Below are 12,415 nucleotides of genomic sequence, written 5' to 3' on the forward strand. Positions count from 1 at the left end.
CTGTGTTGGGTGGCTGAAGTCTTCATTCATGTTTCTTCCTTCCATTAATTTTTACACTGGACTTGGCAGTAGCAGGAGGCAGCCCAGGCATTTATGAGTTCTGCACATGCTCCTTCTGCTCCCTCTGTGTATCAGCACCCACTCCTCTGGGAAGTCAGGATTTGGTACCCTACTAACAATCAACATTAGTATTTCCCCATTTAAAAAATTAAAGTACAGTCAACACAATAAAACTCACCCTTCGTAGTTACAGTTCTTTGAGTTTTGACAAATGCATACATCATGCATCCACCACCACAACCAAGATACAGAACACTTCCATTACCCCCCAAGATTCCCTGTACTGCGCCTTTGGAACCAAGCCCACCACCAAATCCGGGTGACTACCAATCTGTTTTATTTCTCTATAGTTCTGCCTTTCCCATAATGTGATGTAGATGAAATCACAAAATATGTACTTTTGGGAAATCTGGCTTCTTTTATTTATTTTTTATTAAAAACACTTTTTATATACGTTTATTGATTTTTGAGAGACAGAAAGGGAGGCAGAGAGAGAGAGAGACATTGATGTGAGAGAAACATCAATTGGTTGCCTCCTGTACATGCCCAGACTGAGGATCGAACCTGCAACTTAGTTATGTGCCCTAACTGGGATTGAACTTGCGACCTTTTTGGTGCACAGGACAATGTTCCAACAAACTGAGCCACTGACCAGGGCTGACTTCTTTTATTTTTTAATTTTTTAAAATCCTTGAACATTGTTTCAGTGCTTTTAGAGAGAGAGGAAGGGAGAGAGAGAAACATCAATTGGTTGCCTCTTATACATGCCCAGACCGGGAATCATACACACTGGGACCAGATCAAACCCACAGCCTAGGTATGTGCCCTGACTGGAATCAAACCACAACCTTCAGTTATGGGATGCTGCTCCAACCAACTGAGCCACACTGGCCAGGGCAGGTCTGTCTTCTTTTACTTAGCATAGTGCATTTGAGATCTGTGCATGTTGGTGCAGGTTTCAGTAGTTTGTTACTTTATGTTGCTGAGTCCACTGACAGATGGAGCCATTTCCCAAATGAAGGACATTTGGGTTATTTCTGAAAAGTTTGGGTCAATTATGAATAAAGATGCTACACATATTCAAGGCCAGGTTTTTGTGTGAATACACGTTTTCATTTCTCTGGGACAAATACCCAAAAGTGAGATGGCTGAGGCTCATGGCAAATGCTTGTTTCAATTTCTAGGAGATGTCAAACTGCTTTCCAAAGTGGCTGACCCAATGTGCATTCCCATCAGCAATGTAAAGCTCCCAGTGGCTCCAGATCCTCACCAGTACTTGGCATTGTCCAGTTTTTTGTTTTTGTTTTTTAAGTTAGCCTTTCTAATAGGTGCGTAGTGCTATGTCATTGTGGTTTGATTTGCATTTCCCTGCTGACTAATGATGTTGAGCATTTTCTCATGTGCTTATTTGCCATCTGTATATCCTCTCTGATGAAGTGTTTGTTCAAATCTTTTGCCAGACAATCTTTAATTGGGTTGTGCGTTTTCTTACTGAGTTTTGACGGTTATAGATGTCACACCAGGGAGCTCAGAGTTTGTTGAGATTGTTGGGAGCCAATAATGACTGACTGTGTTGGCCTTGGCAGAAGACTCACTGTCTCCATCTGCCCCACGATGCACATCTTGTTATGAGTCTTTGAGCCAGTGCACGTGGGGCTGGGGTGGGGGTGCTGAGGAAGGAGGCTGGCATTTGTAGAGTGAGTTGTCCTGCCCCTGATGTTAAAGCCTCTGCAGTGCCAGGCCTCTCAAGAAGGTTCTCATAGGGCCCAAATACTCTCTGGTTTTGCCTCCATTCCAAGAGCTCCATCTACCCACCCTTTCCCAAAACTCCTACTTAACTCATTCTACTTACTCTGTCCACAGTGGAGTTCATCTACTTCAGGCTCTCTCTCCTTACAGGAGAGGTGATATATTTCCCAAGGCTGCCACAAATTACCACAAACTTGGTGGCTTGAATTAACAGAAAATTTTTCCCTTACAACTCTGGAGCTGTACTCCCTGCAGAGGTCCTGTGGGATAATCGTCCCTTGCTTCTTCTAGCTTTTGGCAGGCACAGTTTCTTTGGCAGTGGCCACACCAATCCAGTTTCTGCCTCCGTGGTCATGTCCCCTTTTCTTTTCTTTTCTTTTCTTTTCCCATGCTTTTATTTTATCATTTTTTTAAAGTATATTTTATTGATTATGTTGTTACAGTAGTTCCAATTTTTTTCCCCTTTACTCCTCTCTGCCCAGTACCCCCTTTCCCTCCAGCAATCCCACCCCCCTTAGTTATGTCCATGGGTCTTGCATATAAGTTCTTTGGCTTCACCCTTTCCTATATTACTCTTAACTTCCCCCTGTCTATTTTGTACCAACCGATTATGCTTCTTAGTTCCTGCACCATTTCCCCATTTCCCCCCTCCCCCCTCCAGCTGATAACCCTCCAAATGATTCCTATACTTATGATTCTGTTCCTATTCTGGTTTCCTTAGTTGGGTTTTCTTTTTATTTTTTAGATTCAGTTGTTGATAGTTGTGAGTTCGTTGTCATTTTAGTGTTAATAGTTTTGATCTTCTTTTTCTTAAGTGAGTCCCTTTGACATTTCATATAACAATAGCTTGGTGATGATGAACTCCTTCAGCTTCACCTTGTCTGGGAAGCACTTCATCTGCCCTTCCATGCCAAATGATAGCTTTGCTGAATAGAGTAGTCCTGGTTGCAGGTTGCCTTTCATCACATTTAATACTGCTTGCCAGTCCCTTCCTGCCTGCAAAGTGTCCTCTGAGAAATCAGCTGATAGTCCTATAGGCACCCTCCTGTAGGCAACTCTCCTCCTCTCTCTTGCTGTCCCCAGGACTCTGTCTTTATCTTTCACCTTTGGCATCTCAGTCATGGTGCGTCCTGGTGTGATCCTCTCTGGGTCCAGCTCGCCCGGGACCCTCCGTGCTTCCTGGACCTGTATGTTCATTCCTTTGCAAAATTTGGGATGTTTTCCTCATTTTTTCAATTCTTGCTTCCTCATTCTGCACTGGTTGACTATTTTTTTCTTCCTTATGTTTCAAATCACTGATTTGAACCCCGGTTTCCTTCCCTCCACCACTGGTTTTGTGTGGATTTTCCTTCGTTTCACTTAGCATAGCCTTCACTTCTTCCCTTATGCATCTGCTGTACTCAAGCGTATCTGTCAAGCCTGTGAGCATCTTTATCACCAGTGTTTTGAATTCTGCATCTGTTAGGTTATCTCTTCATCTGTTAGGTTGGCTATCTCCTCGTCGCTTAGTTCTCCCACTAGAACTTTGATCTGTTCCCCCTTTTGGGCCATACTTCTCTGTCTCCTCATTCTGACAGGCTCCTCTGTTTGCCTCCGCATCCCAGGTAAAGCTATCGCTCCTGTTACATTGTAAGGGGCAGAGCCTTAGGGATTCATTAGTACAAGGCGACCTGTTTCACCATGTTGTGGTGCTGTATGTGGGGGAGGGGTCTGAGAAGGAACAATGCCGCCTGCCCAGCACTTGCCTCTTTTCCAGGCACCTCTCCCACTTCCACACTGGACTGGTGCCCCTCCAGCTTCTGCTCTGGCTGTCGTTCCCAGAGTGGGTGGGTCTGCGGACGTTCTAGGACCGTGGGGGCCCTTTAAACAAGTGGATTCTGCTGAGACTGGCAGTTTCTGCCTCCGCCCTAACCTCCATTGGTCTGTACAGTCAGAAGCAATGAGGCTTGATTTTCCCCGCTGCTGGGACCATGGGCTTCGAGGTCCGGTGAGGAACTGAGAACGCTCCCCAGGTGTCCCTCCTGACTTTTTAAAATGTGTGACTGCACTGCTGGCCTGCCGCCGCCGCCACGGTTGCCACCACCACACCACATCCTCTCCGCCCTAGCTCCACCCCTCCTACCTGTCTGGATGAGTATTTCTTCCTTATATCTGTGTTTGCTGGACTTCCATGCAGTTTGATTTTCTGGAACTTCTGGTTGTTTCTAGTTTTGAGGTAGTTGTATTCCTTCTTAGTTGTGGAGGAAGAAGCAGCGTGTCTGTCTACACCTCCATCTTGGCCAGAAGTCTGTCATGTCACCTTTCCTTCTTTGTCTGTCTGCCCCTCTGTGTATCTCTTAGAAGGACACTTGTCCTTGAATTTAGGACCCAGCCAGGTAACCTGATAGGATCTCCTTATCTCAAAATCTTTAATTGTATCTGCAAAGAACTGTTTTCCAAATAAGGTAACCTTTATAGGTGCTGGGGATTAGGATGTGGATCTTTTGGGGATAGGTAATTATAACACTTGAATTTTACTGTCCATGAAGATTTCCTTTCTCCACTGTCCTTGGGGCCATCTGGGTGTCAGTGCCACACCAGAGAAGTCCACTGCTAACTGGTGCCAGCACACCATCAGAACTCTCTAGAGCGGGCAGAGGAAGGGTCTTCCTCAGGGAGACAAGAGGCCCATTCTCCCCTCAGGATTCACATAGCAGGGCATCACCCACACATAGGAAGGAGTTTAGGATGCCGGTCAGCCAAAAACAAAAAGAAAAACAAACAATGGGACAAATGTCTACTAGAAATAAGAATCACCACTCCTGCCTCTTTTGAGTCACTAATAGTGACTAATTTCTATAACTCCCTTGGGGACATAACAGTATTTTTGATTTATTGTTTGAACAGTGAAAGGGAGCACTAGGGGCTTTGGCTTGGCTTTTCCTGGTCAGGGGCCAAGGGGCCAGGTAAGGATTCCACCAGTTCCTGAGGTGACCTGGTCTAACCGTTCAGGAACATAGGATGTGTTTGAGGCCTTGATATTCATACTCTCATACCTCCTGAATCTTATAATATTGTAATAGCCCTATTGTAGGGGCACCAAATAGTCCCTGTAAAAAGTTTCAATATGTAAGTACGTAAGGGCTTTAAATGTTCTTTGTAAGAAGTAGCAAGGACTTGCTAAAAGGCCTTGGAAAAAGGAATGTAAGAAGGAGTGTTATAGCAATTAGTGATTTACAAGCTAAAAGGACTTCAGCCTCTATCACCTCCCATTTGCTTGCTTGTGTCTGGTTTATAGCATTTGTGAAGGTTGTGCTTTGAAGAATGTCTAGCCCTTTGAAAATAAATTGCTTCACAGGGAGTTCGTCCCTGGCTGAAGAGCTGTGTTGCTGTCGAAGATAACCTTTAGCCTTGCGAATTTCTGTTCCTGTTACTGCCAAGACATTCCTGCAGTCCTGCCCAGCCCCCTCTTCCTAAGGCTGTTTCCCGCCAAAGAAGAAACAAAGAGACTGCACCAGTATAAAAACCCAGTGTTTAGACTCCATTGTAGGTTGGAGCATGTTAGAGACCTGCTCAGGGTCTGCCCAACTCCTGGCCATTATTAAAAATCCTTTGCTTAACTTTATACACCGCTTCAGAGTGTTCAATCTCGCCTATGTAGCCGTAACATTTTGGAGGCCCCAGCGAGATGCCTCTGTAAAGCGGTGCCGCCTTCGGTGAGCCCCCGGGGCTTCGTGCGGTCCCGTGTGTCTAGCTGACGTGTGGCAGGACAGCGGCCGCAAGCTCTGATTGGGAGCAATTCCCTGCGCCTTCAGGAGACACTCGGGAGCTGCTAGAAGCCCTGACGGCCCAGTCTAGAGTAAGCAAAGGACAGAGGACAGCCTCGGCGACAGGTGAGTGGCAACCCATTTGGGCAGCGGACTTGGGCCACTGCCACTGAGACTTGGTCTCTTTTGTCCTCTGGACGCAGAGGTACATATTCCCGAACAGGGAATTTGTTGAAGCCGGCTTGGCTAGCTTCATTTGGATTGTATAGAGCTCTTTTGGTTTTGGGGTTCTGCTGCCTGTAGCCGATGCTGTTCATCTAATCTCAGAAGCCTAGGCGGGGTTTGGGTGGGATTGTTTAACCTCTGAGTGAATGTGTGAGTGAATGTTAAGGTTAAAGTAAAAAAAAGTTATTTCCTCCTTTTTGTGTGCCTCCACAAACTTCGGTCTATGGAGTCTGAGTGGGCTCTAGCCTCGCAGGAGGAGAGGCCAAGCGGGCATTTGTTTGGCTTCCTTTGGGAGCTCCCAGCCCGTGTTTGTCTGCGCCGTGAGGGGTAATTGCTCCTGTGCCTTGTGTTCCAGCTCCTAATTGTAATCCAAATTAAGTGCATGTTTGTAGCAGTCACGTTAGCCAACATAAGGGGACGCCAGTCTAAGCCTCCACCCACAGTTCTTGACTGTGTGCTCCAGAATTTCCCCAAGTACCGGGGACAAAATCCCTCCATAAACTCTGGCACCCTGGAAACATTCTGTAGGTCAGAGTGGCCTGCTTTTGGGGTCGGATAGTCCCACCCCCCCTTGGGAGTACTTTAAATCTAAATATTATAAGTGTAAAATGGTGTCTCTCGGGAAGCAAAAATGCAACAAGCAGAAAGGAGAGGGGGGTGGGGAACATGAAAACCAAGGCTATCAATATGGGCAGTGTCCCAAAAAAATAAGCCTAGGACCCTCTGTGCTGTCTCCCGCTGCCTTGTAGCCCTGGCCAGAGGGATGAGGCTCCTTAAAAATTTCCCCAGAGAACTTGCTTGCAGCATTTCTTTCCACCCCAGGTAACTTCTAGCAATACAGTTTGCATCTGAATACTCCCTGCTGGAGCTGCAAGGAGGGACAATGTTAAATTTGCTAGCGAAGCAGCCGTCTAATCCCCTTGCTACAGGTTACAGAAACAGCAGAATGTCTGTCTCTCCAAGATGGAGGAAAAAAAAAAGTGACACTTTTAAAACTCAGGCCGCTCTTCAAACTGGTGCAAGCTGCTTGGGTGCCAATCAGCAACACCTCTAAAGCTGTAACTAAAGAGCCTTCAATCTCCTCACTGCTTCAGCAGGGGGAATGTGCCTGTATCTTAAGGAAAAGTGTTGTTACACATGAATAAAACTAATGTCCATTCTAGACATCCTCTTCAATAGGAAAGAAAGAGGAATAATCAGGTGGGCTGCTATAAGAATATAAAAAAAATGCAAGCATCCTTCTGGTCAGGGAATTGTCCTGGCCAAACAAAAGGTTCCCAATAAAATCCTAAATAGAATAGTAATAGGTCAAATAAAACAATTGAAAAACTTCTCAGGAAAGCTCAAAAGTGTATGTTAGAAAAAAAAAAAAGAAGAAGCAGGAAGCTTCAGAAAACTGCAGAATATCTATAAATCTAGGGAAATTTTAGCTGCTAAATACTGAGTTCGAGTAGAGTCCTTTACAGTGTGGAAAAGAACAAGAATTGGAAATAGATTATGGTTAAATCTGAATGGGTAAATATATGGAAAGTTTGTGAATGTTGCAGAAGGCCTGTGGAAAGTCATAAAAATGTATAAAAAGGTTGTGAAAGTTTTTAAACCTGGGGAAAGGAAACCTCAACTACTTGTGGTCTAATTGTATGGTTACTGTACCTCTGTATTGGCATTTAGCCTTGGGACCTATGAAAGGTCATTTGGAATTCCCAGTGTTGGAATTGACATTAGCCATTGGGGACGTAGAAAAGGTCTAGAATTCTCTGTATTGGTATTAGCCATATAATCTGAAAGGAAAATTGAGGTTTCCCAGAGAGAGTTAAAAAGAAAAAAAAAAAAAAAAAAGAAAACTTCACATGTAGGAAAGTGAACAAAAGAAAGTATAAGGCATGGAAATGCAGTTTTAGTAAATATTAGAAGAACAAGGATTTTCCTTCACACTGTATATTTTTCTCCCTACTGATCCCTCCAGAATTTGGCAATTTAAAGAAGTAAGTAATGACATTAGGTTTCTTTGCATAAAACTAAAAAGACCAGTTGTTAATAAAGGTATTGTTAACCAAGACATTGACTGGAATAATATGCCTGAAAGAGGCATGCTTAGGCTCTGGTTGTTACCAGGAAGCCCTAAGGAACTGGATTTAACTTTTGAAGCTAAGAAAAGCCCATGAGAAAAAAGGCCTGACACCTTGGTTGGTTGTGCGGTTCATGGCAGTCTTTCCAGGGAAGGAACGAAGGTTGCTTTCCTGAAAAATGGCTAGAAGGAACCTCAAGGCACAATGAAAAATCCAAAGGATTTGGGAAAAGCAGGTGTTTACAGGCAAGGCTGAATGGCAGGTGTGTGGCTCAGCTTCTGTGCCCTAGTGGGCAGACTAATAGTCAGCATGAAGGTTCCTTGTATAAGTTCCAGCAAAGTAGACTTAAAAATCATATGTGGTCAATCACTGCTCTTGTTGTGTTTATGCAAATGAACAGGCTAAATTAAAACTGTATTTAATGCAGTTCCTTTAATAACAAGGAGGGTAATCTTAAGGAGAAAAATCGTGACTCAAGGAAAATTGCAATGCTCAGTGCAGCTAACTGTCTATAAAGTTTATCTTCACTTAAATGTTAAACCAGGTCTGTGACATTATCAAGGATGCTTAATTTACAGGCAAGAAGAATGTCAAGTGCCTTGCAACTGAATGTCTTCCCAATAAGACAGTCTCTCCAATTTAAAGACTAGTTTGTGAATTGTGTTGTGTGAATTAACATGTGTGTTCTTTCTGTTTTCATAGGGCATAAGTCTATGATCTCATTACCTGAGTAATTGTCTGTACTTATAGGCCTCACTTAAGAAGCCCATCTGCAGTGTGCCTCCTAAGACTCAACGGTTTGGCTGAACTAAGTGGTTGGGTTGGTAAAGTATGGGGTAGTCTGTGAGCTTCACTTTAAAAACTTATTTCTCTTATCTATCCTAATGACTTGGACAAAAAGGGCCTAAAGGTCTGAGAGGGGGGAAAAACCTAAAATATTTCCCTCAGCCCCAGCTAAGTATAGTGAGCAAAAGAATTTTGGACAGGTGTGACATGCCCTGCACACCTTCCTCCAAAGAAGCCATTTCTTTTCCTAATGTGGGACATTGAAAAATTAATTTCTGTCTTTTGTCATCTAGTGGTTGTGGGTTAAATGATGCCTTTTAACCCTGTTGCCAAATCTGTTGCCTCCAGAATATGACAAGGATGTCAATTTGTCCAACAGTGCCAGCCCTTGGAAACCAAGAATGCCGCTGCCCGGGGACAGCCAACTGACCTGGACTCTGCAAAATCCTTCCCCATAAGGGAGGGCCGCACTCCCCTCCACCCCCACTCTTATTAGAAATTCCTAGACCCTAGGGTAGGTAGGACGACGACCATGTTCAGCTTGAAGCAGCTAGAAGAGCACGAGACCTTCGCCCATTGTCCTCATAAAATAAAAGGTCTTAAGTCTAAGGAGGGGAATTATACAGGGGCTTCAGCCATTCCTTATAAGAAAAAAAAACTGGGAATTAGGCTAATTCCTCCCAAGTATACTGCACTACACTGAAAAAAAAGGGTAAGGCAAAAATAAGTACAGTGCCATAAAATTTTCTATCATTTTGAATGTAGTGCTTTCTTTGTTGGGCATTTCCTTAATTGCTATTAATCCTTGACTAGTTTTCAAAGCTGTAAAAACTTATTTTAGTCAGTTCCTAGTTGTTAATTTAATGTTTCCATAAGGGTCTGGAAATTTGTTTTCCATCATCTTGCTAACATTCCATTTGCTCTTCTTATTAATCATTAAATCTACAATGCATGGCACATAGCAAGTGCTTAACAAATGTCTGCTAAATTAAATTGTAAGTGTTTGCTTTAGGTTTGTGAGATATGTTGCTGGTATTTTAATAGAAATTGCATTGAATCTATGAATTGCTTTAAATAATGTGGACATTTTGGAAATGTTAATTCTTCCCATCCGTGGATGTGGTGTATGCTTCCACTTATTTGTGTCTTTCTTAATTTCTTTCTTCAGGGTTGTGTAGCTTTCCGAGTGCAGGTCTTTTGCCTCTTTGGTTAAGTTTATCCCTGAATACTGTTGTTTTTCTTGTTGCTATAGTAAATGGAATTTTTTTCTGGTTTCTATCTCTAATGTTTTGTTGGTATATAGAAACGCTTTTAATTTCTGAATATTAACTTCGTGCCCTGCTGTTTTGTCAAATTCACTTATTAGGTCAAGTAGTTTTTTCGTAAAGTCTGTAAGGTTTTCTATGTATACTATCGTGTCTTCTGCAAGTGGTAACAGTTTTGTCTTCCTTACCAATTTGAATGTCTTTAATTTCTTCTTGTCTAATTGCTGTAGTTAGAACTTCCAACACTGTTTAAAAAAAAAAAAGAAAAGGAAAAAAAGTGGACATCCTTGTCTTGTTCCTAATCTCAGAAGGAATGTTTTCATTTTTTGTCCATTGAGTAGAATGTTGGCTTCAGGTTTCTCATATATAGCCTTAATTGTGTTAAGGTATGCTCCCTCTATTCCCATTTTGCTAAGGGTTTTCATCATAAATGGGTGTTGTACTTTATCAAATGCTTTTTCTGCATCTATTAATATGATCATGTAATTTTCGTCATTCATTTTGTTTAGGTGATGTATTATATTTATTGATTTGCGAATATTAAACCATCCTTGTGTCCCTGGGATGAATTCCACTTGATCGTAGTGTATAATCTTTTTGATGTATTGCTGGATCCTGTTTGCCAATATTTTGTTGAGAATTTTAGCATCTATGTTCATTAGTGATATTGGCCTGTAGTTTTCTTTCTTTGTTATGTCTTGAACTGGTTTTGAAATTAAGGTAATACTGGCTTCGTAGAAAAAGTTTGGAATTTTTCCCTTTTCTTGAATTTTTGGAATAGTTTGAGAAGGGTAGAAGTTAGTTCTTCCCTAGATATTTTGTAAAATTTGCCTGTAAAGCCATCCAGGGCTTTTGTGTGCCGGGAAATTTTTGATTACTGTTTCAATTTCCTTCTTTGTTATTGGTCTGTTAAGACTTTCTACTTCTTAATTCTGTTTTGGAAAATTATATGTTTCTAGAAATTTGTCCATTTCATCTAGGTTGTCAAGTTTCTTGCCATATAGTTGTTTATAGTAATTTCTTACAATTTTTTTGTATTTCTGTGTTATCGATCATAATATCTCTTCTTTTGTTTCTAATTTTGTTTATTTGGATTCTTTTTTCTTTATAAGCCTAGAACCAGCCCCTGCTTTTGTTAATCTTTTAAGTTGTTTGTTTAGTCTCAGTGTCATTTAATTCTGCTCTAACCTTAATAATTTCCTTCCTTCTGCTTGCTGTGGGCTTTGTTTATTATTGTTTTTCTAGTTTTTGTAGCTGTGGGGTTAAATTTCTGTGTGGAGTTCTTCTATCCTCTTTGGGTAGGCCTGTATTGCTATGGACTTTCCTCTCAAAAACTGCTTTTGCTGTGTCCCTTTTAGTTTTGGGATGTTGTATACTCATTATCATTTGTTTCTGAAAACTTAATTTCTTCCTTGCAGCTCCTGAAAGCTAGCATTATAAATACCCAACTCCTTATCCTTGCTACTAAGCCCCTCCTGAAAACCAGGGTTTAAAAACCCTACTTATAGTCCCTAGACGTCCCTAATAGGTTTAGTCCAGGGACTAGAGGGGGGATTATGTAGGGGCACCAAATAGTCCCTGTAAAAAGTTTCAATATGTAAGTACGTAAGGGCTTTAAATGTTCTTTGTAAGAAGTAGCAAGGACTTGCTAAAAGGCCTTGGAAAAAGGAATGTAAGAAGGAGTGTTATAGCAATTAGTGATTTACAAGCTAAAAGGACTTCAGCCTCTATCACCTCCCATTTGCTTGCTTGTGTCTGGTTTATAGCATTTGTGAAGGTTGTGCTTTGAAGAATGTCTAGCCCTTTGAAAATAAATTGCTTCACAGGGAGTTCGTCCCTGGCTGAAGAGCTGTGTTGCTGTCGAAGATAACCTTTAGCCTTGCGAATTTCTGTTCCTGTTACTGCCAAGACATTCCTGCAGTCCTGCCCAGCCCCCTCTTCCTAAGGCTGTTTCCCGCCAAAGAAGAAACAAAGAGACTGCACCAGTATAAAAACCCAGTGTTTAGACTCCATTGTAGGTTGGAGCATGTTAGAGACCTGCTCAGGGTCTGCCCAACTCCTGGCCATTATTAAAAATCCTTTGCTTAACTTTATACACCGCTTCAGAGTGTTCAATCTCGCCTATGTAGCCGTAACACTATGTTCTATAGCAACCAGCCTTAACAGATTCTTTGAGCCATATCACATAAAGGTCCTAAAGTTTATTTAATTCCTTGAATCAATAATCTAGAGAGATTGAGATTGTCTTGCTTGACATTATTCAATGCCATTATAAGCAGCCACTCTATTCTGTGTTTCTGGTTTCTTGAGTCCCTATAAATCAGTTCACGGCCAAGTCCACACAGTTCCCCAGAATGTGAGCCTCAGAGGGCACATGATCCCTGGTGTTTGCAGCAGCTTATAATTTGATTAGCTGTTTCTCCTCTGTGTACACCATGGGCTGCTGTTTTCCCAGTGCTGACCATAAATGGGACTCTCAGGGGCTTTGTCCTGAAACTCCCATTCTGGTGTCAAT

The sequence above is a fragment of the Furipterus horrens genome, unplaced genomic scaffold, assembly GCF_987537825.1.
Source record: "Furipterus horrens unplaced genomic scaffold, mFurHor1.1.pri manual_scaffold_6, whole genome shotgun sequence".
NCBI lineage: Eukaryota > Metazoa > Chordata > Mammalia > Chiroptera > Furipteridae > Furipterus > Furipterus horrens.